We start from the raw sequence: 26481 nt of genomic DNA, 5'->3' as shown, positions 1-26481 counted from the left end.
TCTCAGATCTGATTGCCAGATGTTACACAATGTACAGGATAGTAAGGCATTCAGCAAACCTCTCTTACAATTGGGGTTTTTAGAAAAAGGAGACATTGTTGCTTTCTCTGGTCTGTGATGCCCACTAGTTCTACCCTTAAGTCTCTCTTTTGTGAAATTTTGAATCTGTGTTCTCTTAAATAACATAACTACAATGCAGAATTACACTTAGAAGAGAGGATAAATTCAGCACTACAGTGCACACTGTCTTCTCTGTTGTAGCATTGCTAAGTCAGAGACCTTCATGCCAAAAATAGAAATGTCTTTCTTTACTTTCACTCATCCTCTTTCTGTTTCACTTAATCACTGACTCTTATTAAAAATGGCTGGGCGTGCATCAGTGCAAAGTCCTTTCATGTCCCAAATAACTACAGTTCAAAAACAGAAAAGTCCTAAGGTAAATGCAGCATCTAAGCATTATAGGATGTGAAATCTTGAAATTTGTATTAACCCAAAGAAGTCCACAATTCCCATAATGCTTAGGAACAGGTGCCGAAAAAACTAAGGGGTAGATTTTAAAAACCCTACGCGTGCCAAATCAGGGAGATGCGTGCATCTCTTGGGCTGGTGCATAGTGCGCATATTTTAAGAAGCATCCATGGATGCGCTTATCTCCCGATATGTACATATAAGTCCAAAAAATGGGCGGGGCATGAATGTGGTCTGGGTAGGGCATGGACATTCCTGGAATTTAAATGGAAACCAACACATAAGTATTTACATGCAGGATCCTCTACTCTGTAATTTTACTTCTCCTAAAGATGGCATGTAAATTATAAAACAAAAAAACTAGGGTAGTCAGTGAGGTTTTAAGGGTTGGGGCAGGTAGGTTGAAAGAGAGGCTAGCTAGGGGGATTAGGAAGTCCTATCCTGTAACTGGACAAAGTGGGAATGAACTGGTTTAACTGGTAATTGCATTGGCGCGCGTGTATATAAAAATCCACCTCACTTACGTGGTCGAAGCAGCACATACACGCATCCATATAAAATGGCACACACATTTACGTGTGTCCAGCTGATTTTATAAGCTGTGTGCATATATGCGTGCATGTTATATAATGGCCACATCCATGGGCATAGGCCGGCTTACGCCCATTCATGTACACCCGTGCGACTGTTCTAAAGTTACCGTCCCTGTGTCTCATAGTGTTCCTGGTGGCTTCAAGTGGCTTCATACATAGCTTGATAAATGTAGATTTTCCAGAGATCATGGCTTACCAGTTTTATAAAAATATTTGTGTATGAGAATGATTGAAAAGGAATTGGGTGAGAGAGGATAAAACTCTTGGACTTTGGAAACGCCAGCACGGAATACATTCTCTCGCCAGAAAGCAGATCTTTGTGAGAAGAATATTAATGCAGCCTGCAGCACATCCCCTCAAAGTGACCTTAATTCATGAACAAGACTAAAGTTTCTGCAAGGAAGTGAAGGCCTGTGCTCCAGGAAGTTACAGTAACAGCTCCTGTTTTCTGTTCTTGACTTTGCTACCAACTCCTTGTGTGACCTTGACAAAAAGAGTTTAAATTTCCTTGCCTCAGTTTATCAGATTAGAACAGGAAATGGTATAAAACAAATAACAGGAATGGTGTTGTCTTTTAGAAGCTCTCATGGAGAATGCAGGGTAGATCTCGTTGATATTCACCTCAGAGATGGCTGCATTATTCTTAGGGATAAAAATGAGAGAATTTCAATGGAAAAAAGGTCAATTTTTTTCTTCTGATACTTCTGTTTTTGTTCATTATAATAAACACTGATAAATTCCTAGGGAAAATAATATAACAACTGAAAATGAAGTTCCCTAATTTCATCAATGAAAATTCCATGTCATAAACCATATAGTACTTAATGTTTATTTGTTACCGGATACTATTGGCACTCTTTCTGTAAAGTACGATCTATTCTTTGCTATACGTGCCCTATTGTAAACCGTTATGATAGTAAATAACTTAATGACGGTATAGAAAAAGGTTCTAAATAAATAAATAATCAAATTCCTAAGGATTCTATGTGGATGAAAGGTTTGGCAAGCATATTGTATTATAATCATGGATGCATTCTCTTTACTCCTTTATTATCTTTGATAAAAACTAGGAGGGCAATATTTAAAAGCCATGTAGACAGATAACCTAGTAATCTGGCTAAATAGCAAGTTTTGGTATATTCAACCCCTTAACTGGCTAGATTTTAGCCAGATAAATCCTTATTCCTGCTAAAATCTAGACGTATAAAAAAAAAAGGTGTTCCAGGGACGTAACTGTGAGAAGCTACTTATCTGACTAACTTAGGCCTGGATTCACTAATGCCCCAAGGCATAGTGAATTCCGGCGGTAACGGGGGGGGGGGGGGGGGGGGGGTGAAGCAGGGGGCAGTCCTGCGCTAGACGGCAGCGATCGCACCTCCATGGTGCGATCGCTGCCGGCATCGTGCCAAATAACTACACCATAAAAGATATAGTTATTCGGCACGAAATAGGCAGCGATACTGAAGCTTACCGTTTTGCTGTCTGCGCTGTGTTCGCAGAGTCGGCCCCGGTGCCGCCCGACTCCTCCTCTTCTGGGGCCGACTCAGCCCTGATGTTGCTTTCGCACGCGTGCGCTAAGCTTTAGAAAATAACCCCCTTAGCTGGATAAATAGCGATGTTCAAACTTATCTGGCCAACTTTAAACTTATCTGGGTATATTCATTAGTGGCATGGCTGCATCGCTGAATATCCTGGCTAAGTTAGCCAGAAAAGTCTTATATCTGAATATTGACCTCTAGATTTTCAAATCCTGTAATAATTGTTTTGCAGATAAAAGAAGAGCTTCAGTAAGACACATCTGAAAATGACACCCATGAGCAATTTATACTATGTCAGCCTGTTCTATTTATAGGCCTGTTCATCTCCAGGCTTAGTTCTGCCAGCTGTTCTGTACTCTGTACTAAGCAGCACTCTATACCTCTGAATGGAAAGCACGCTGTTATTAAAGAGAGAAAACATGAAGCACATCAGTCTGATTTGGGTTAAAGAAAGCACACAAGAACACATTGGAAATGAAATCTTTGGGATTACTTAGCAGGTACTATACCTCACCAGTGGCACAAGCTTTCACAACTGAAAAAGAAAAACCTGTCAGAGCCAATGCTCTTTCTTTGAAGTGGTGGTGTTCTGAATTGTGAAAGGGGTTCCGGTTTTGTGCAAGCACCCAGGATCAGTGTACACTTTTGTACATGTTGGCAATCTGAAAAGCATGCAGGGATCAAATGAGCATGGAGGGATACTGTCATGTGTAAAGCAGTTTAACAGACACTATCTTTTTCCACCTGGAATAGTTTAAAAAAAAAAAAAAAAAGGTTTTACTAGTTCCAAAGCGGGAACAAAGACACATCCTCAGTCAGGAAATGTCCCCAAGAGACACCTTAATCAAATTACTTTGGTTGAAATGCTGCTTGAAAGTATAAAGCATTTGAAAATATAGAATCATATTCCCTCTCTAGAAAACAACGTTTTTTCCATGCTCAGACTGGATATGTACTCATGAAACCTTTGTTCTTTCCCTAGCAGTTCTTTAAGCTCCTCAACAGTTCAAAATGACTTGCTCTAGAAAAATAAAGACAGTGGTAACTTTGCTTCAACTGCGAGAAATGCCCCAAAAGATTTTTTTTTTTAAACAGAAGGTTATAACAACAACAGTAATTGATAATGCTGTGCATAGTTGGTAATGGATTTTTTTTTTTTTTTGCTAGCTAGAAAAGAAAAACATTTCAGCTAACATTTACTACTGCTTTTTTTTTAATGGCATCCTACAAATCACTGGAAGACATTTTTAACTTCCCTATGATAGATCTTATTTATTTCAGTGATTGGGTAGTGCTGCTGAGAGAATATTGTAGAACATAGTATTAGGTGAATATGATACCAAGGTTATGCAGACTCTGCCAATAAGTCAGGGCTTTCCAAATGTCTCCTGGTGACCCACAGCCGTCAGATTTTCAGGATATCCACATTGAGTATACATGAGGCAAATCTAAAAACAAATACTGGGTCTTCAATGTATGTAAATGTGTATATATACATTGGGTCACCATATAGGACTGAGAAGCCCTGCAGTAAGCAATCTAGTTAATATCCTGTATTTTCCCTAAATCTGTAGTGACCTCAGGGTATGATTTCTAAATATTGTAAATCTTACCAGCTTTGCATGCAAACCTAGTAGTATAATATCCTTATATTTTTGATTGATAGTGGTTAGTTACAAGAACTGTAGTCACCTCCTGCTGTAGAACAGAGCTACCCTAGCTTAAGAATGCAGGCATGGCTAAAGTTGTAAGGCCCCCTGCCTAGGGTCAGAATGAATATCATACAGGCAGACTGACTCTACATATATTAAGGGTTGTGTCCCAAACAACACAAAGTTATTTTTAGCGATGTTATCGGGTGTCTTGGAATGGAAAATTATAAAGGCCTGTTCCAAAACTGTCCCAGAAAGTCAGGCAGTGTATCTCAAGAACAGGAGCATTGGGCAGTATATTAATCTAATTTGTTTTTCAAGGTGAGAAGAATAAAAAGGAGTGAATTACTACTAGATTAGCAATACATATTTCAAGTGTGCAGTAGATCCGGGACTAGGTTTGCTTAAGAATTATTCAGTGAAACCTTGCTTTAAAAAAAACATTCTTATGTCATCACCCTTTTTTATATGCACTATTATTTATTTTAACCAACAGCTATTATGATTCACAGTGGGTCAGGATATTTATGTTGACTTGTAAACCCAAATCTTTGTTCATTATCCAATTGTATTTTTGCACAGCAGATCATGAATGTTTGCTCTGACTCTTGTGATCTAGATGGAGCTCCAATAAATCTTGTTCTGTAGAAAATATATGGATTGGGAATGAATGAATTTCACGAATAATTTTCACGAAACCCTGAGTCCAAATCCAAATATCCTGGGCTAGGTTAAATATGCCTTTCATTTTCATTTAATTCAGCTCAGATTTTAATGCAAGACAACTTGAATTATCAATGGGTATCAGTTTGGATTTTCCTGATTTGTCCATAAGTGGTATTCTTTCCTTGCCATCTAGTGTCATGCATTGTGCATTGTTGATAGCAACAATATTGCTTTAGACTTCCTGTGTACATATGAAACTAAAGTGAGATCTCCATGAAAAACAAAGATGGATGATGGGCAATCTGGGAAACTACAGACCAGTTAGCCTGACTTCAGTGCTAAGAAAAATAGTGGAAAGTGTTCTAAAGATCAAAATCACAGAACATATAAAAGACATGGTTTAATGGAACAAAGTCAGCATGGCTTTACCCAGGGCAAGTCTTGCCTCACAAATCTGCTTCACTTCTTTGAAGGGGTTAATAAACATGTGGATATAGGTGAACCAGTGGATGTAGTGTTTGGATTTTCAAAAGGCATTTGACAACGTTCCTCATGAGAGGCTTCTAAGAAAAAGTAAAAATGTATGGGTTAGATGGCAATGTCCTTTCATGGATTACAAACTGGTTAAAAGACAGGAAACAGAGAGTAGAATTAAATAGACAATTTTCTCAGAGGAAAAGGGTATTCAGTGGAGTGCTTCAAGGATCTGTACTAGGACCCATGCTTTTCAATATAAATGATCTGGAAAGAAATATGGCAAGTGAGGTAATCAGATTTGCAGATGATACAATATTATTCAGAGTAGTTAAATCACAAGTGGATTGTGATAAATTGCAGGAGGACCTTGTGAGACTGGAAAATTGGGCATCAAAATGGCAGATGAAATTTAATGTGGATAAGTGCAAGGTGATGCATATAGGGAAAAATAACCCATGCAGTAGTTATTCGATGCTATGTTCCATATTAGGAGCTACCGCCCAGGAAAGAGATCTAGGCGTCATAGTGGATAATACTTTGAAATTGTCAGCTCAGTGTGCTGTGGCAGTCAAAAAAGCAAACAATGCTAGGAATTATTAGGAAGGGAATTGTGAATAAAACAGAAAATGTCATAATGACTCTGTTTCGCTGCATGGTGAGACCGTACCTTGAATACTGGGTGCAATTCTGGTCGCCGCATCTCAAGAAAGATATAGTTGCGATGGAGAAGGTACAGAGAAGGGCAATCAAAATGATAAAGGGGATGGAATTGCTCCCCTATGAGGAAAGACTAAAGAGGTTAGGGCTGTTCAGCTTGGAGAAGAGACGGCTGAGAGGGGAATATGATAAAGGTGTTTAAAATCATGAGAGGTCTAGAATAGGTAAATGTGGTTATTTACTCTTTCGGATAATAGAAGGACTAAGGGGCACTCCGTGAAGTTAGCATGTAGCATATTTAAAACTAATCTGAAAAACTAATTTCTCTCAATTAAACTCTGGAATTTGTTGCCAGGGGATGTGATTAGTGCAGTTAGTGTAGCTGGGATTAAAAAAGGTTTGGATATGTTCTTGGAGGAGAAGTCCATTACCTGCTATTAATCAAGTTGACTTAGAAAATGGCCACTTTTATTACTAGCATCAGTTGCGTAAGATATACTTAGTTTTTGGGTACTTGCCAGGTACTTGTAGCTTGGATTGGCCACTGTTGGAAACAGGATGCTGGGCTTGATGGACCCTTGGTCTGACCCAGCATGGCAATTTCTTATGTTCTTATGTTACTGGTGCACCTCAAAGGATAATCATTAAGCTTATTTCCTCTTTGGAGCTACAAGATATGTTCTGTTATTACTTTTAATTTCAAGGCATTTTATTTGCATTTAGAAAAATATTTTTAAAAAAATAGTAATTTGATTCTTATTAGATTAGACTCTGCCTTGGGCCAATGATTAAAAATACAATATAGGCACATGTTCACCGTACAAGACATAGGACACTGCTTCGTATGGTGCAGTGTCAGTGGTCCAGTCAAGCAAAGTATATTTATTTGCATTGCATATTAGAGTGAATTCTGTTTTAGATATTTATCCAGATAACTTTTTGGTTTTCTGGTTAAATGCCTTTGAATATCAGCCTCTCAGTATCTAAAGGGACATAGACCACTGAAAGCTACCAGCTGCTCATCTAATGGGATGTATTCTTGGCATATATTCTTTTCAAAGGTTCTTCACAAACAGTGTCCACATATCATAGAAGGCAGCAAACTTATCCACCACTCTTCTTTCCTCCCAACTAACTTTATTACCAAAACACACGTACACTGCTATTTTTTGGAATATTTCCAGACTCACTGTGGCACAAAAACAAGGATTTCCTCTTGTCGACATATGGCGCTGGCACTTAATGAGAATGATATCTCTCGTTATAAATATAATAGATTGCAGTATTAGAAAAAAACGTTAATAATTTTATAATTTTATATTGTTTACTGTGATGTTTTTATATGTTATTTTATACTATGAATGAAAGCTTGTGAACTGCCCTGAACAATATTTTTTTTGGAGAGTTGAGAATATACAACTTTTAAAATAAATAAATAAAGGATGCCCTGTGCATGAAGACTACAACTCTTTCATGTTTTTGTGGCCTCCATGGAACCAACCACTCAAAATGAGGAGGCCTATGTATGCCTATGTGACCGGACCCCCTAGTCTGTCACTATATGCCTTAGTTCTATTTCCACAAATATAACATCTTGAGCTATCCATCCCCTCTTACCCTCCTCCCACCTAGGAGAGCAGGGATTGGTTACTCATGCCCTTAATAACCAGCCATTTTGGATTTAGAGTGTGGCTAGAATCAGTGCAGAGCAGACACCAGAGAGGCAAGATGTATATTTTTGTTTCTTCCTGGTGAGGCCTCTCTGCCTCACCAGCAGGGGTGGCTTGGCCTATCGGGGGATCGGGCATCCCCCAGTGGGCTGGTCACTCTGGTCACGTGGTCTGCCGAGCATGGCCGCAACAGAGCCGTGCTCGGCAGACCACGGGGTATCTCCTGGGCCAGCCTGGGCGGAAAATCCCCAGGCCGATCTTTACCCGGAATCCGCCCCTGCTCACCAGTGTCCCTTTTTGGAGGAGGATTCACTGTGCACAACCTGCCAGTGGATCCTAGGTATTTTAGTTACAGTAAGGATATCTTTTTGGCCTGAATCTTTTGGAACTTGCACTCCTTGACTGAAGACCAGTGAGCCCATTCACTCCCTGAATGAGGCAAGCACCAGGGCCAGGCTTGGCTGTGTGCAGTGAGTGAAGGCTGAAAGAACTCTGCCACAGAAGAGACTGCATGCCGCTCTGTTCCTTTGATGGTCATCCTTGCTGGCTTGATTCAGTGCAGAGGCTGAAGACCAGTGAGCCCATTCCCCCCATGAATGTGGTAAGCACCTGTGACAGCAAAAGTCTAGTCTAGAAAGGATTTGGAGAAGAAAGTATTTTCCTTTTGTTGTGAGGAGGTTTTTTAGCCACCCTTCTTCACTGGGAACTTGGCTGGGTCAGCAGGTTCCTACCCTAAGACTTCAATCCAAATAATTACCTTTCAGAAGATCGAAAGGAATCAAGTAAGATCATGGAGACCCCTTCTAGATCTCCAGCACCAGCATGGGAATAGGACTCAGGGCTGGATGTTCAGGAAGATGCTGGACTGTAAGGTAGGATTTTTGCTATGCTAGAAGAGGACTCCTGACCTAGGAATCCCAGTTAAGCTGCTGGAAGAGTTTTGCGTGCACAAATTACATCACAATGGGAAGCTCAACCAGTTCCATAGTGAAACACTCTGACTGTACAGAAATCAACTTTAACTGCACAAGTATTTAAAGATGGACTTTATTTTGCCTTAAATTAATCAGTGTTATTATTTAACACCCAGTTCCTGGAACTGCTTGTTCTTTTGCAGCATCTCCCTCCCGGGGATGCCACAGCTACAACAATACACAAGGGACCCACTAAAGTTCTTTCTCACTGTCTGGGCCATAGATGAGAGTCTCCCCCCATAGAAAGAATCCCCCATTAGGGATCAAGAGTCAAGCTGGGAAGTAGTCAGGTAGCTGGAGCAGCCCCAGAGGTTATAAATATGATTATGTGTCCTTGGGATTAAACACCCTGGGTATTCTTGTCAATATCATCCAGCTGCTTCCATGTTTTTATATTATCAGAATCACTTTTGTTCCATTTCCTGAACTTACTCTCTGCCTCTCTGTTTCTCTCACAATTATTGACAAAATGATGTCAGACATAAATAAGGCAAAAGTTTCTGAACTACTGACCCTTCAGGCTTGCTCGTATTGTTCATGTTCATTTTCATGCACAATATCTTTGGCTGCCATTTTGCTATACATATGGGGGCAGATTTTCAAAGGGGTACATGCGTAAGATACGCGTGTAACCCCTGAAAACCTGCCCCAAGCTCCCCCTGTGCGCGCCAAGCCTATCTTGCGGACGCGCGTATGTCCCAGGACTTCGAATAAGGGGCGGGCTGGGGGCGTGTCTGGGGCGTGGCAGTGGTCCGGGGGCGGGGCCGGAGGCATGATGGCGGTCCGGGGGCGGTGCCGAGTGCTCCGGCACAAAGGCTTGTGCCGGGGCATGGAGCCGGCGGCGCGTGCAATTTACGCCTGCCAGAGGCGCGTGCAATTTACGCCTGCCAGAGGCAGGCGTAACTCCACGAAATAAGGTGGGGGGGGGGTTTAGTTAGGGCTGGGGGTGGGTTAGATAGGGGAAGGAAGGGAAAGTGGGGGGGGACCAAAAAATAAGTTCCCTCCAAGGCCGCTCTGAAATCAGCCTCAGAGGGAACGGAGGCAGGCTGCTCGGCTCGGCACGCGCAGGTTGCACAATTGTGCACCCCCCTGCGCGCGCCGACCCTGGATTTTGTAACATGCGCGTGGCAGCGTGCGCATGTTATAAAATTGGGCATAGATTTGTTCGCGCCGGGTTGCGCGAAGAAATCTGCGCCTCGCATAAGTTTCAAGATTTGCCCCATGTTGTGGAGGTTTTTCCCCACAACCTTCCATTTTTGCCTGTCATGATGGCTGTATCCAGTATGTTCCAAGGGGATGGAGGCTTTACCATGCTGTCCACTGGAGTATTTGCCATCTTGGGAGGGCACCACCAAATCCTTCCCATCAGTGCCAGATGAACGTTCATGGAAAATGTGATCTATAGGTTCAGAGCAATCATAATCCCCAGAAGAAAATCTCGATCATCATCTAGAATATCCCTCAAATGATGAATCTGTTATCATTTCTGAAAAATAGTCTGATCATTTCTTCAGACATGCAGCTCCGCTTCCTTTAAAACAAATAACATGACACAATGATCTGGAAGAAATAGGACGCCTTTCTTCTCCTCTTCCCATGAAAATTTCCAGATATGGCACAGCTATGCCAAACCAGAAATTGCACAGGATCCTACATACCCCTGGAAAGTGCTGCAGAGACAGAGTACAAGATTATCCCCTTCAACTTATGCACAGAAACAATCTAAAGTATTTACTGTTAAGGCAGAGTTCATTGTGTCTAAGATCTATTATCTTTCTGTATAGATTTCTCCTCTCTTGCTTCTTGTTCCTTGCATGTACTAATGGGGCAAAGAAGCCCATACTTATATGCAAGGTGAAAGAATGTATATGACTTTTTTTTTTTTTTTTTAGCAACTTGGAATCAGGAAGGTCATCATAAGACTGTTGTTGATATCTTCTAAGCTGTTCAAATATTCAAGAAGAGGTAATCATGAAAATTTCTGAGGGCAGAAGAAACACAGACTTCGGATGAGATTAGTTGCTGATTAGAAGCAGAAAACAAGGTTTTCTTTCCTGCTAAATGGCATTTTGATTCTAAGCACAGCATATCTAAAATGGGGTTATGGAGAACTTTGAACACAGCCAGATCCCATAGATTACCCACAAAAAAAAACCCAAAACAAAACCTGATTAGTCATCTTTGTCACCAGAGGGATGTTTGATTGGAATACTGGGTTTTATGCAAGTATATCCCTTATGGGAAAACCCATTCATGTGAGGATATAGCTGGATTCCCTCACCAATTTTTCAAGCACAGAGGTCAGACCATTGCAATAATTGGAGACTTGGTTGTATTGTGTATTGCAAGTCAGTGAAAAATATCTAAAAGGACAAATTTTTAGAAACAAAACCAAACAATTTATTCATATTTTAGGACCCTGTGGGGTCTAAATGTTCTCATAGCAGGTGGTTTGGGTTAGTCTGGCACAGTATTTCTTAGGTAATATTAGACACAAAGAGGCCAGTTCACTAAAGCCCAAAGGCCTTAATGCACATACTAAACCAATTTAGTATGCATTCTAACTAACATCATAACAACCAAAAGTTTAGTTTGAGTCGCTAAAGCACCTGTTAATGCTTTAATATACAGACCCTAAATATTAGCTTGTATAAGCATGCTGATGAGTAAAAGGGTATGCAAATGAACACAAAATGAATGTGCTGCAGCTATTATTTTTACTGGTGTCATAATCATGCTGTCAAGATATTCCAGTCCATCAGCTCTGGTCTTAACCTCTCTCAGTGCTGGTTTTGCACCAGTATGCATGCTGCTATGTCAGACTTTGCCAACATGTTCACAACTTTCCCAATTAATCTCACCCTTCCAGAATGGGGTGATGTTTGCAAGCCACCAGCCATCTGTCATGAAAAAGCCTATCCAAAAAGTTCTGCTCACTCCAATCATTCTGTCAGATGTCCTCGAGCCAATTGATTGGTGTTTCCAGTTATGACCCAAATCTTCCAAAAGCTACCAGCTGCCCTCACCTACATCCACCAACACTTTTAATAACTACCCACTGTGCCAAATGGCAGTGTTTACCTCCCTCCACCTTAGGAAAAACACAAGACCTCTTGATGTGGCTTCCTCAGAGTCAAGTCATTGGTCGTTATGTCAGTTGGTCCTCCTTGACTCCTATTCAAGTGTATCACAACAAAGATGAACTCATCTCTAGAAAGACTATCACCAACTGTAACGAATCCCTCTAAAATACTATCTATCTGTTTTTTCCAAATTCAACAGCCATGACCGAGAATTGTTCATTGCTTACAAATGTCTCCCTGTAACCCATATCCAGGTTCCTCAACCTTTGGACCCATATGGATGACCCCTATGTCAGCATGAACAATGATAGCAGACATAAAATGCAGACTGAAAGAGGGCAATTGACTCACTATCTCTGTGGTAGAAGGGGCACCATCACCTTGTGGAAATGTCTCGGCCTCAGGGCCTTCAAAAGACTGCACACTACTATGACTACTCATTTCACACTGGGTCATGTAATGCCTCACTTTTCTGTTCATCATTACCTTGTAGACTGCCCCTCTTCCTTTTCATGATATTCATCCCCATCGCCTAGTGAAAAGAGTTATCATTATCCTTTGCGTCAGAGTGGTTGGGATAAATTTGTCAGATTCCTTTTTCCCAGCCTGGGGGTCACTGAAATTGAGACATTTGTCCTTAACCTCTCCTCCACTGTTGAAAACATAGCCAACCAGAGTGGAACCCCCATTAATGTCCTGTAGCAAGAAGTTACTTCCCTGTCTGGATTGTATGGCCTTGGCAATTGTTACTAGCCAAAGAAGGAGGTATTTTCCAACCTCCTACTGTACCTACATTGAAAAGCAAGGGGACATTCAGAAATCAGTCCTTACCTTGCAAGATTTAGCAAATCAGGCCCATGAACTGAGTGTGGGTGGAATGAAAATGTATGGGGATTGGGATATTTGGGGTATTGGTTCTTTCTTTGGGGGTTTGGGAAAGGAAATGTTTTATTTCACACTTCTGATTGTTGTTTTAGTCATGATATTATCTGTGTGTTTTCTTGGGCAACTCATTATATCTTTTTGCAGGAAGAACAAGTCCTCTGTGTCTTCCACTCCCATCATAGCTGTTGATACTTTTCTGCTACCTTTACCACCCTTGGAGTTTCCAGAGACATCCTCGCTGTTGAGCTATCACAGAGCTGAGTGATTACTTGAATAGCACCAATTGCAGTAGATGCAGGGAGAGCTTCCCCCAGGATTTTGCCCAGTAGATTATTTTAGGATTGTGACAACTGATAGCATAAAGAAGACGGGATTTCTCATAAATTTCAGGAATTCCATCTTGAATTCCTTTGTTAAGTTAACAGCTATCAAAAGACCTGAGATTGTGCAGTAGAGCTAGGCAATATGGTAGTAACAGCTAAAGGCAAGAGAACTAAAGATGACGACAGCTAGTGAATGCTAGGAAATAAATAAATAATCATTAGATACTAAAGTTTACCTTATATAGAAATAAAAGTTGTTTACTGCTTAAGTTGACTGTTACATCATGTAGACAACTTATGAGCTGATGCATAGGTATTAGTTACAGGAATTTAATGAATAATGAAATAGAGAAGCAAATACTGACTGCTGATTTGTTAATTGTTTATATCAATATTTTCTGGTCAGATATAATATGTGAAATTAATCTGCACCACTCAGAAAGCCTAAGTTTTGGCTTTTGACTAATCTGTTTCACGTAGTAGTAAGCAGAATAAAAGTGGAAGTTCCTAACTGCCTACCTCTGATTATTACAAATTGTACTTTTTACTTTTGCAATTTGGTAGAAATATACAAAGCCAAGTTAGAGGCCTTCCGGGGAATCCCATAAAGTTTCTCCATAGGGATTTTCCACAAATTGGTGCATTGGCCTAGGGTGGGTTGAGAAATATTCTTTCTCCCTAGAACCTCTCTGGCTTTGTGACAGTTTTGCTCCCTGGGATTCTTTCTTTTCCCTTATGGCCAACTATACTCCTTCCACTGAGGATTTTCAGGAACAGGGCCTTTCTGATTCTTTGGTTTGTGACTGATCATAGTTGGCTACTTCCTTCAAATTCTATTTTTAGCTATGTGGTACTGATTTTGGTTGTCTAGTTGTCCTTCTCTGTCTTTTTCCCCAAGTAGCTCTCTTGTAAGTGTTGTTTTAATTTTGTTTATTTGTGGTCTTTCTGTGCTCTTGGGTTGTCTTCCCTCTTTGCTCCAGAGAGAGATTTTGGGATTTCATGCCCCTTCCTTGGTTACTGTTTGATGTAGTTCGCCTGGCATTTGGTACCTCCCCCATCTCCCAGCACAGGGGCGGTGGCAGTACCCCCTGGGAAGGGGGAGAGGAACTTGTGGGTTCCAGTCCCCAAGTTGGGAGTCTTGCTAACTGAAGGTTGAAGCCCCCCAGGCTATGGGTATCATGGGATTATAGACACTTGGCATACTGTCTTTGGATTTGTTTCTTGGTATTATAGACACTTGGCACAGTGTCTTGGGATTTGTTTCTTTGTGGTGATTTTCCAAATCTAGTAGGTGCATTGTGAACAAGAGGAAGGGAAAAGCCAGAGAGGGAGGGAGATATTCTGGCCAATCATTGCCAGCTGGCAATATAGGAAACTGCAGTGTGAGTGGGCTTTGGCTGGGACATGTAAGAAAGTGTTTATTGCATTAGATTTTATTTTGTCATGGGTCACCCTTTTTCCATGCCTGTACCCATCGCCCAGTTCACCAGCTAATTAGATATGGCATCACTATGATCCCACAGATGTAATTTACTTGAAAAGGTTGCATTCTTGTACCAGAGATAATATGAAAATGTAGTTTCCTCTAGAAGGGACTTTTGATTGGGAGAAAATTAGGTATCTAGAGAAGGTTTTGAGAGAGAGAGAGAGAGAGAGAGAGAGAGAGAGAGAAAGTCAGTGCTGGTGAATGGCAGGCCTTTCACCATTGGTGGCATGAGAACAGCCAGTATCATTTGGGATTCTGAAATCCTATCTAAGGTTTGTGCAGTTGTTCAGGCTTTGTTTGAAAAAATGTCTGTTTCTCAGGTTGTACAAACAATTTAACAAAACACTTGCTTGTGCTCAATATTGGCAATCTGGAGTCTGGAGGAAGGGGAGAAAGGAAGGGAAGCCTATCAGGGAAGGAAAAGGGGTAGAGGACAAGGGAGACTCATTGTCCTTGCCTCCAAATAGCTCTCATCAGCCTTGCCACAATTGTAATCAGATTGGTCACTGGAAAAGGGGGTATCTCCTGTTCACAGGAGATTTCTCTCAGTGAGCTTGGAGTGCTCTGGCTACCCCCACTTCTCATTTACCCCCCGGGATATCTTCCATCTGCAGCATACTTCCCATACCCTGCTGCTGTCCCCTTCCAGGATATGAGAGCTGCTAGAACCTTCTCTCGCCCTGATCCACCACCACCAGACCCCATCTTTTATTTTATCTAGGAATTTGCGGAGACCAACAGGGTTTCGCTGGTGCTCATGTCACAGGATTGGCTGCCCCTGAAGCCAACATAACCCTGACAGTCTCTGAAAATCCCAGAGATGGATCGGCACACATTAAGGGAGCGGACGCTCAGTCATGCATTGGCCTGTAAGTTAGGGACTGTGGTTTGTTTCTGTAAAATACTAAAATCCCGTTGTGTAAAGTTGTTTACTGATTTAAGAAATTAATATTGCCAGATAGTGGATGTTAGTTGGGCTGCTTTAAAATTTAAGAGTGTCAGGTGTGACAGCCTGAGAAAAGGAAAACTGGTAATGGATTCCCTATAGATGCACTGCTGGGGAAACTGCAGTATAAAAGCTTGTGCATTGAACCTCTGAAGAACACTGAAGACCTACTGCAGATAGTCAGCTATTTCTCTTTTCCCCAAGATAGGTTAAAAGGGGATAACTTAGAAACTTTACTCTTATCTAATCAATAATTGGAAGTGGAAACCACAGAGAACTCGAATTATTGTTAGTAATCAAGTAATAACTAGTGAATTCTTTCTGTTTGTAAAGTTTCAAAGACTGATTGAGTATATTGTTTGGGGAACCCCCAGGAACTGTATGGCAAGTTCAAACTGTTCCCAAGATTAATAACTCCTTAATTGCGGAGACAAAGAGTGTAAGTTGTAATTGATAAGACTAGTGTGAGTTCTATGAAATGCTTTTAAAGGATTAAATAAGAAAATAAAACAATGGTGGTTTCAAAGAGTTTTTAGCTATTTTTCGAGGAAGCTGAGACAAACCTAGATGGAGTGGTAATTGAAGGTGGAACCTTTTATAGAGACAGAACAGCCAGATTGTTGCCAACTAGTCAAAAATCACTGTATGCAAACTCCTCTGTCCAGTAGTCTCTGCCCTACTATTAACTGGTCACAGGTTGAAACCACTGTGAAATCCAGCTCTTTCAGAAAGGGATGAAATGGCCCTCCTGTTAGAGAATCCATTTAAAAAAGCAAAAATCTCAAAACCTCCCAAACATCTTCCATGAGGCCCACCAAACACCACCTCAAATTCTTTCCTCTCCAAAAGTCCAACCCAAGAGGCTCCAGAGAATCTCTCCTGAGCATGCTCAGCATGCATTTCTATATTTACCAAGCCCATCTACTGAGGGGAAGGATAAAAGCTAGGGGAGGGGGATATCCCAAAAATACAAAACTCTCCTAAAGACGAGAAAAAGTTTTAGTAATGCTCAAAGTTGTATTTACATTTGCATGATAAAAATAAAGTGGTTTTCCAACCTTGCTTTATGGTTAAATAATTTGTTTGGTTCTTTTGGGAGTATTATGCATGGGAAATGTCAGATATCAAAATAAGGGGAAGAAAGAAAGAGACTCAGAGAAGAGAAAGAGCAAGGATCAAACATATATTTTTTATGTTTTATGTTACTGCCACATCTTTCTAAAAATTGACTCTAATCTTATTTATATCATTTATAAATTCTCCATAGAGAAACTTATGCTTTTGCAGTCTAACCAAAGTCAGAAACATAACCCCTCCTCTAGATCCATTATTTAAATCTCCTAAGTCTCTTAAACCCTGCCCCCAAGCTCCTCTATTTAGTCAACACCCTCCCCCCATCATCTTTTGGATCTTTCTCCAACCCCCATCCCACCAGGCTGATCGGGCATCAGGAAGATGAGAGGAGCAGCTGTAACACATCTGGTTACGTCCTCCTCCTCTACCACCTGGGGCCTGACTGCAGCTTTGAACAATCCACCTGTGTGTGTTCTATGTAATTCAAAGCTGCAATCAAGCCCTGGGCAGAGGAGGAATGCTAGGTGAAGTGGACCCTTGGGCTGTAGCATAGCAGACTACAGCAGGTGGACATACCCCGAGGCAGAACTAACTGAAGCTTTGCCTTTACCAGCCATCTGCCCCTGCAATTTGGGCCCTTGGGTTCCGATGGCCAGCAGGTTGTAGGTGAGTTCCTGGGGTCATGAAAGAAGCAAAATTCAAAGTCCAAGCAAGAGTCGGGCCAGCAGCAAACAGCATAACCAGTGGGCAGACCAAGGGTCGAGGTGGGCAGAATGCAGCACAATCCGAAAAGCAGGTAAGGGGTTGAGATAGGTGGCAGTCAGCGTATGATGGGTCCAAGTAAGGGATCAGGCAGTGTCCAAGCCGAGGTCAGAATCTAGATAAGCAGCCCGAGGACAGAAAGGACAGACAAGACTAACATACATAGACACAGTAAGACAAGACAAGCAGAGCAATGAGAGCCACAATAGCAAGGCAGGGTAGGAAAGGAGCACGAACAAAGCATGGAAAAGATACAAGCAAAGAAGGAGCAAAACAACCAACAAGGTGCAAGACTTGCTAGCAATACGCACTGCGGGAAGATCATGCAGGATACCTGTTGCCGAGACATCTGAAGGGCATCTGAGGCATCCTTAAGTGGAGGAGGTTGGCTGACATCATCCAGGTGTGTCGCAGAGAGTATCCCGCCATGGCCTCTTTAAGAATCTGAGCGCACTGTGCATGTGTGCACCTAGGAGAGTTGCAGGAAGGGCCAAATTCGTGGCAGCATTGGCGGGATGGGCCGCTGTCGGTGGCATCAGCTGTCAGCAGTTTCCCTGTCACATGAAGAAGCCAGCGAGACAAGGGTGAGTGCAATGGTTCATGGGGCTACCCCGTGAACTGTGTGAATCATGGTAAAGAGGATGCAGCTCAATGTGCTGCCACCACTCTCCTCCTCTTCCTGCTGCCCGATCAGCATAGGGGACTTACAATGCTGCCAACAAGCCTCTGCCTCCATATTCCTGCTGGGCCCTGGTCTCCTGCAGCCATTTTGTGTGTGGAGAGGCAAATTCTATGGAAAGAGCTGGATTTTGTGGCCATGGAATCACAGGAGATGGAGGGCCCTGCTTATAGGCCTGTGTTTCTTATATAAAACAGAACTAGATGTCCATGCATGCAATGGGGTAAAACCAGGACCTGATCATTCGGCCCTGAAAAAAAATAGTCAGTAGGTAATGCTGTTCCCAATCATTGGGAATAAAGTGGTTCTAATGGTGGAGGTAATGTGTGTGTGTGTGCGTGTGTGTGTGTGTGTAGGCGGGGGAGATGGGGGTGTTCTTTATTTACTGTGAAGTAATAGTGTGGATAAGGAAAGAGATCAGAAAAACTCAAGGGTGATGTCTTTAGCAAAATTAATTAGATACATAAAAACATATAACACAGAACATGATGGCAAATAATCACAGGAACCACCTAGTCCAGGGGTGGCCAACTCTGGTCCTCAAGAGCCACAAACAGGCCTGGTTTTTCAGGATATTCACAATGAATATGCATGAGATAGGCTTGCATGAACAGCTTCTATTGTATCCAAATCTATCTCATGCATGTTCATTATGGATATCCTGAAAACCAGGCCTGATTGTGGCTCTTGAGGACCAGAGTTGGCCACCCCTGACCTAGTCTGGTAATGTTTCCTTGTTACTTCGATAATAGTGGAAGGATAAAGGGTTAAGCTGCTTGCAACCAAGAGTTTCCAGAATTCATTTTTTCAGACTGGTAAATTGAGTTGTGAGTTTCCCAAGAGAAGCCTAAAAGATCAACTTTTACATCAGATAACTTAAATTATAACTGTGAGTTAGCTAAAGAAAGGAAAAGAAAAGTGCACCAACTAGAGACCTCTCATTTTGTTTTTACCTGAACTTCTACTTTTGGGACTTTAACACATTTTCAGTTGCTTTAACGCAAAAACTTTTGAGTTTATAAACAGAGCCCTTAACTTTATTGGTTTAATATTAATTTTCCTGTATTTACCTAAAGTATATTTCTCTTATTTTTAAGTTCATCATATCCATTCAGTAAAGATTGTTTCTTCCTGAGTTGTGTTATCTGCTGCACCCCAGGGTATGAGATGATGGGACAAACCAAGCAGGACAAGACACTGGGTGTTAAATTAAAGTTTACTGATTTTGTAACAATTAAAGTCCATTTCTCATTAAAGATGAAATTACAGCTGGCTTATATACAAAGGTGGTATTTTTCTCTTCTGGGAAAGTGCCCCTTTTCTTTCAAGTATCTGGGCAAAGCTTTCCATGGTGATTTTAAAGTGCATAAAAGCTTTCCCAGTGTCCAAATAGGAATCCTATCGGAGTGGTCCCCTCAAACATGGAAAAGTCCTACCTGAGCCCAGTTATTCACGAATAACCAGCCTGTCCTGGTCCCATGGGGTGGAGATTCAAGTGGGCACTCCCAGAATCTTGATCCTTCTCCTCAATGGCAGTACTGGTGACGACTCTTGCAAGAAAAGTCTAAGAATTTGGGAACCAGGCTATGCCAGCCCTGGAACCCTGTAGAAAGGATGAGTCAAAAAGCCTCCCCCAACAAAATCCGAATACTTGCAGACTGAAAAATCTATTGGTGGCTGCTGCTTTACTATCACTGATGCTTGCTTTATCTAAGAAATATATTAATGCTCACAGGTCTTTAGCCTTTCTCCTTTGTGTCCTGGGGGAGCCTTCTCCAAAGGGTTCAAGATTTAAGCAGGAATCCCTTCTAAAAAAAAAAAAAGTCAGGATACATTTTGGCCATTAAAAATCTCACTCAGAAGATCTGTCACTGGTGTTTGCCTCATCTAGGATGTAGAATAGGATGTAGAAGGGCTTCAGTTCTCTACGTTGAGAGCCCTTTTGCCCCAAAGGGAATCAGGTAAAAATCTATCTCACTGAAACTAAATACTGGACAACCCTCTGGCAGGTGGGCATAGAGAGAAACAAAAAAGATAAAGTTCCTGATGAGGCAGGGAGGCCTCACCAGAGAATGGGATGACTCCAAGGAACACTAAAATGGCTGGATTAATAGGAGCAGCCATTCAATCTACACACTCTGGGTTGGGAGGGACAGAGAGGGATGGAAGACTCATATATGGTGGTCTTCTTGCAGGGACTTAGTGACATCTAATGGCCAACCCATAGGGGTGCCCAGTTAGATGTTCTATTCATCGCCAGTTTTAAAATATTATATATTTTAGTATGGTTTTACTATTATTATAAATAGTGATGGAACCCATGAGAGAGGGAGTGATGCTCAACTTAGTATTTACAGACGGGGAAAATGCTCACTTGAGGACTAGTGATCATCATACAGTAAGGTTTAATATTGCAGCCAGGATGGAGAGAAGTAACACAAAAGAGCCAAGTTTTGCATTTCAAAAATACAGACTTTGATATAATGGGGAAGTAACTTGAAGAACTAGAAACCTAAGAGACGATGAGTGAAGTGGAGCAACAGTGGACCAAATTAAAAGGAGCTATTTCAAAGGCTACAAATCTCTATGAAAGAAAAGTAAGTAAGAGTAAGAGGAAAAAAGAAACCAATCTGGTTCTCAAAGGAGCTGGCTAATAAAATAAAGGCAAAAAAGAATAGCATTCAATAAGTTCAAAGGTTCCCAAAAAGAGGAACACAGAGAAAAATATCTGGTGAAACTGAAACAAGGAAAGCAAAAGTTCAAGCAAATGAAAGGATTGCTAGAGGTAAAGCAAGGTGACATGTTTCAGATATATTAGTGAAAGGAGGAAGACCCAAGGTGGTGTAGTAAAATTGAAAGGAGACAAGGAGCAATGTGTAGAGAAAGATGATGAAATAGCAGAAATACTAAACAAATACTTTATTTTGGTGTTCACTCAAGAAAACCCTGGAGAAGGACCATTGCTGGTTGACAAGAGCATGTATGGGAGTGGGGTAGATGCAACCCTGTTTTCAGAAGAGAATTATGGGAGGAGCTAGGAAAACTGAAAGTGGACAAAGTCATGGGGCCAGATGGGGTACATCAGAGGATACTGAGGGAGCTCAGCGATGTGCTGGTGGGTCCGCTGAAGGACCTACCTGTTCAATAGATCCCTGGAAATGGGAGTGGGGCTGCAAGGCTGAAGAAGCGTGATTGTGATCCCATTTCACAAGGGTGGTAGCAGAGAGGAGGTGGGAAACTACAGGCCAGTTAGCTTCACCTCAGTGGTGGGAACATTAATGGAGACTGCAGAAGGAGAGGATAGTGAATTATCTTCAATCAAGTAGATTTCTGGACCCAAAGCATCATGGATTCATCAAGGTAAGGTCCTGTCAGACAAATCTGATTGATTCTTTTTGATTGGGCAACTAAAGAATTGAATCAGGGAAGAGTGCTCAATATGATTTACTTGGATTTCAGAAAAGCTTCTGATACGGACCTGCATAGGAGGCTCGTGAATAAAATGAGAAACTTGGTGTCAGCGCTAAGATGCTGGAGTGGATTACAAACTGGTTGACTGACAGGAGACAATGTGTAATGGTAAATTAAACTTAACTCTGAAAAGAGAATGGTGTTAAGTGGAGTCCCACCAGCATTGGTTTTGGGTCCAATTATGTTCAATGTCTTTCTGAGTGACATTGTGGAAAGGATAGAAGGTTACATTACGTTTGTTTGCAGATGATACCTACAGTACCTGGATGTAATCCACTTTGAAGTACTTAAAAAAGTGTGAAAAGCAGAATATAAAAATCTAAATAAATAAATAAATAAATGATACTAATATCTGCAACAGAGTCAACATGCTTGATGGAGTAGAGAGAAAGAAAAGTGATTTAAGAAAGCTTGAAAAGATTTGGCAGCTGGATTCAATGCTAACAAGTGCAGACATGCATCTGGGATGCAGTAATCCAAATGAACTGTATAATGATGGAGGGTGAAAATCTAATCTGCATGGACCGGGAGAGGGACCTTGGGGTGATAGCTTCTGGCAATCTGACGATGACAAAGCAATGTGACAAGGTGATCACTAAAGCTAGAGGAATGCCAGCTGCATAGAGAGAGGAATAACCAGCAAGAAAAAGGAGGTGATTATGCCCTTGTACAGGTCCTTGGTGAGGCCTCACCTTCAGTACTGTGTTCAGTTCTGGAGACCGTATCTCAAAAAGGATAGAGATAGGACAGAGGCAGTCCAGAGAAGGGCGACCAAAATGGTGTGAGTCTGTATAGGAAGACTTATGAGGAGGGGCTGAAGGATCTAAATATGTATATCCTGGAAGAGAGGATGTGCAAGGGAAATATGATAGACTTTCAGATACCTGAATGGTTTTAATGATGCACAATCCTTGAAACGTTTCCATTGGAAAGCAAACAGTAGAACTAAGGGTCACAAAATTAAATTCTAGGGAGGGCAACTCAGAACCATCTTCAGGAAATATATCTTCACCGAGAGAGTGATGGATGCCTGGAATGCCCTTCTAGAGAAGATGGTGAAGAAAAAAACAGTAAATGAATTTTAAAAAAGCATGGGATAAACACTGTAGATTTTATAGGCTAGTGGTGCAAATAAAGAAAAGGGTGCATGAGGGTAACCTGCAAGGAACGGCAGCTCCTACTCTAACTGAAGGCATGAGGATTACTAACCTTAATCAAATATCCTTCCTGATTTTGACGTAACTCCAACATCATTCTCTAATTCACCGGGGGGGGGGGGGGGGGGGGGGGGGGGAGGGAACTGGATTCAGAAGACAGCCAATGCTGGGCCCCGACTTTTTCGGTCTGGGGTACTGATATGCAGACATTTAGGGGAAAAGTGCAGGACTGCTTTTACAGCCAAGTCCTAAAAAAAAGCAAGTTCAAGTAGCATTATCTGAATTAAAAAAAACTGCTTACCCTGTACAAATGTTGAAAGCAATAATATTTTTTATGGGTTTCATGGTGCTTGGTTTTGAATGTTAATATTACCACCCTTAACATAAGGTTTGGGGATAACCAACATGGAGCTGCAGTTACTATAACAGAAAAATGGGGGTAACCTGCACAGAATGGCAGTTACTACCATAGGAAATTTGCTGGACAGACAGACTGGATGGACCATTTGGTCTTTTTCTACCGGCATTCCTATGTTACTATCTTGCTATATTTTATAGACCTCTATCATATCTCCTCCCCTCAGCCATTTCTTTTCCAGGTTGAAGGTTTCCTCACAGGGGAATTGTTCCATTCCCTTCATCATTTTGGTTGCCCTTCTCTGTACCTTTTCTAATTCTACTATAACATTTTTGAGATGTGGCGACCAGAACTGCACACAAGACTCAGGATGAGGTAGCACCATGGAGCTATACAGGGACAGCATGATATTCTCTGCTTTATTCTCCATTCCTTTCCTAACAATCTTGAGCACTCTATTTGCTTTCATGGCTGCTGCTACAGACTAAGCAGATTTCAATCTGTTATCAGTGATGATACCTAGATCATTTTCGTAAATGGTGACTCCTAATATGGAACCTTGCAATGTGTAGCTATATTTTGGGTTACTGTTCCCTAAGGGCCGGATTTTAAAAGCTCTACGCTCGTAAATCGCCTTACGCCAGCTGGGCCTATTTTATAAAGGCCCGGCAATGCGAGTAAAGCCCCGGGACGCGTCTAAGTCCCAGGGTTGCAAAAAGGGGTGGTCTGGGGGTGAGGCGTGGGTGGGGCGGGGAAGTCTGGGGGCGTGGTGGGGGCGTGGAGAGAGGCCTCTGACACAGCAGCCATTTGCTGCTGTGTTGGAGGATCACATGCCGGCAGGATGCCAGCGCGCGCAACCTGCACCTGCCTCCAGGTAGGTGCAAAAGGCTTGATAAAAATTTTGGGGGGGTTAGAGTAGGGCTGGGGGGGGGAAAGGTTAGCGGAAAGAGTGGGAAGGTTAGGTTAGGGGGGAGGGGTCGGGGAAAGCCTGCGGGCATCAACGTGTGCAAGGTGCACTAGTGTGCACCCCCTTGCACGCACCGATCCCCAATTTTATAACTTGCGCATGCTTGTGCACGCAAGTTATAAAATTGGGCGTACATGTGTGTGTGCCAGGTAGCATGCCCACATGTCGCCCATGCGCAGGTCTTAAAATCTACCCCTAAGTGCATCACTTTGCACCAATCCACATTAAATTTCATTTGGCATTTTCATGCCAAAACTCCCAGTTTTAAAAAGTCCTTTTGCAATTTCTCACAATCCTCTTGTGATTTAACAACTTTGAACAATTTTGTATCATCAGTAAATTTGATCAACTCACTCGTTGTTCCCAGTTCCAGGTCATTTATAAATATGTTGAAAAGTGGTCATCCCTGAACAGATCCCTGGAGCACTCCACCACCTTTCTCCATTGAGACAATTTACCATTTAGACCTACTCTCTGTTTTCTCTCTTTTAACCAGTTCCTAGTCTACAATAGGACACTGTCCTCTATATCATGACTTTTTAATTTCCTTTGTTAAATGCTTTCTGAAAATCCAGATACACTATATCAGCTGGCTCACCTTTATCCACATAGGGGTAGATTTTCAAAAAGCGCGCCTTCGCGTACTTTTGCTGGCGCATCAGGCGCAAACAAAAGTACGCTGGATTTTAGTAGATACGCGCGTAGCCGTGCGTATCCGCTAAAATCCTGGATCGGCGCGCGCAAGGCTGCCGATTTCGTGTAGCCGGCGCGCGCCGAGCCACGCAGCATGCCGCCGTTCCCTCCAAGGCCGCTCTGAAATCGGAGCGGCCTCGGAGGGAACTCGTTTTCGCCCTCCCCTCACCTTCCCCTCCCTTCCTCTATCTAACCCACCCCCCCGGCCCTATCTAGACCCCCCCTACCTTTGTCGGGGGATTTACGCCTCCCGGAGGGAGAAGTAAATCCCCGCGCGACAGCGGGCCTCTAGCGCGCCGAGACGGGACCTGGGGGCGGTTCCGGAGGGCGCAGCCACGCCCCCGGATCGCCCCGGGCCGAAACCTCACCCCTGGGCCCGCCCCCGAAACGCCGCATCCCGCCCCCAAAACGCCGCGCCGCTCGGCCCCCCCCGACACGCCCCTGACACGCCCCCCTCGAAAAACCCCGGGACTTACGCGAGTCCCGGGGCTCTGCGCGCGCTGGTAGGCCTATGGAACATAGGCGCACCGGCGCGCAAGGCCCTGCTCGCGTAAATCCGCCCGGATTTACGCGAGCAGGGCTCTTAAAATCCGACCCATATTTATTTACAATCTCAAAACTTTGTAGGAGATTGGTGATGCAAGACTTGCCCTGGCTAAATCTATGTTAGCTTTGTCCCACTATACACTCAATGGGGTAGATTTTCAAAGGGGTACGCGCTTACGATACACGCGTACCCCCCGAAAACCTACCCCAAACCCCCCTGCGCGCACCAAGCCTATTTTGCATAGGCTCAGTGGCACGCGCAAGCCCCGGGACACGCGTAAGTCCCAGGGCTTGCATGGAGGGGTGTGTCAGGGGCGTGTCAGGGGATGTGCCGTGAGTGACGCGGCGTTTCGGGGGCGGGCCGCGAGTGACGCGGCGTTTCGGGGGCAGGCCCGGGGCGTGGCGCTGGCCCGGGGGCGTGGTCGAGGCCTCCGGACGAGCCCTCGGGTCGGGTGATGGCGCACCAGCAGCCCGCTGGCACGCACAGATTTATGCCTGCTTTCCGCAGGCGTAAACCTGCCAACAAAGGTAGGGGGGTTTAGATAGGGCCGGGGGGGGGGTGGGTTAGGTAGGGGAAGGGAGGGGAAGGTGAGGGGAGGCAGAAGGAAAGTTCCCTCCAAGGCCGCTCCGATTTCGGAGCGGCCTTGGAGGGAACAGGCAGCGCGCGCTGGGCTCGGCGCGCGCAGGTTGCACAAATGTGCACCCCCTTGGGCGCGCTGACCCCGGATTTTATAAGATACGCGCGGCTACGTGCGTATCTTATAAAATCCAGCGTACTTTTGTTCGCGCCTGGTGCACGAACAAAAGTACGCCTGTGCAAACATTTATAAAATCTACCCCAACAATTTTGTTCTTTATGATAGTTTCTACCATTTTGCCGACACAGGTGTCCGACTTACTAATCTGTTGTTTCCTGGATCACCCTTAGATCCCTGTTTAAAAATTGGCATTACTTTGGCAACCCTCCAGTCTTCAGGTGCCATAGATGATGTTATTGATAGTTTACAAATTACCAAAAGCAGATCCGCAATATCAGTTTTCAGATTGGCTTGCTGACACTTCTACAGACAAATATATATTTAGGAATTTTTAGTCTCTATTTCATTTGTTGTGCTCTGAACTACATGAGACATGCATGGCTCAATGCAAACAAAACAGCCCTGGCAGCAGAGAAGGAGGGGTGCGGCCTGAGACGCTGTGCTGATGCTGTCCTCTTCCTAGCCACAAGCTGGGATGGTAGGATAGTGAGGGGATGGGATGGTAGGATAGTGAGGGGATGGGAATGGGAGACTGAGTGAAGGGATGGAAGGGTGAGGAGGAGAGAAATCTGCTGCTGCCACTTTGACCAAACACCTA

Source organism: Rhinatrema bivittatum, chromosome 7 (assembly GCF_901001135.1).
Source record: "Rhinatrema bivittatum chromosome 7, aRhiBiv1.1, whole genome shotgun sequence".
Lineage (NCBI taxonomy): Eukaryota > Metazoa > Chordata > Amphibia > Gymnophiona > Rhinatrematidae > Rhinatrema > Rhinatrema bivittatum.
The sequence above is the reverse complement of the archived record's forward strand: the minus strand, read 5'-3'. Positions refer to the sequence as shown.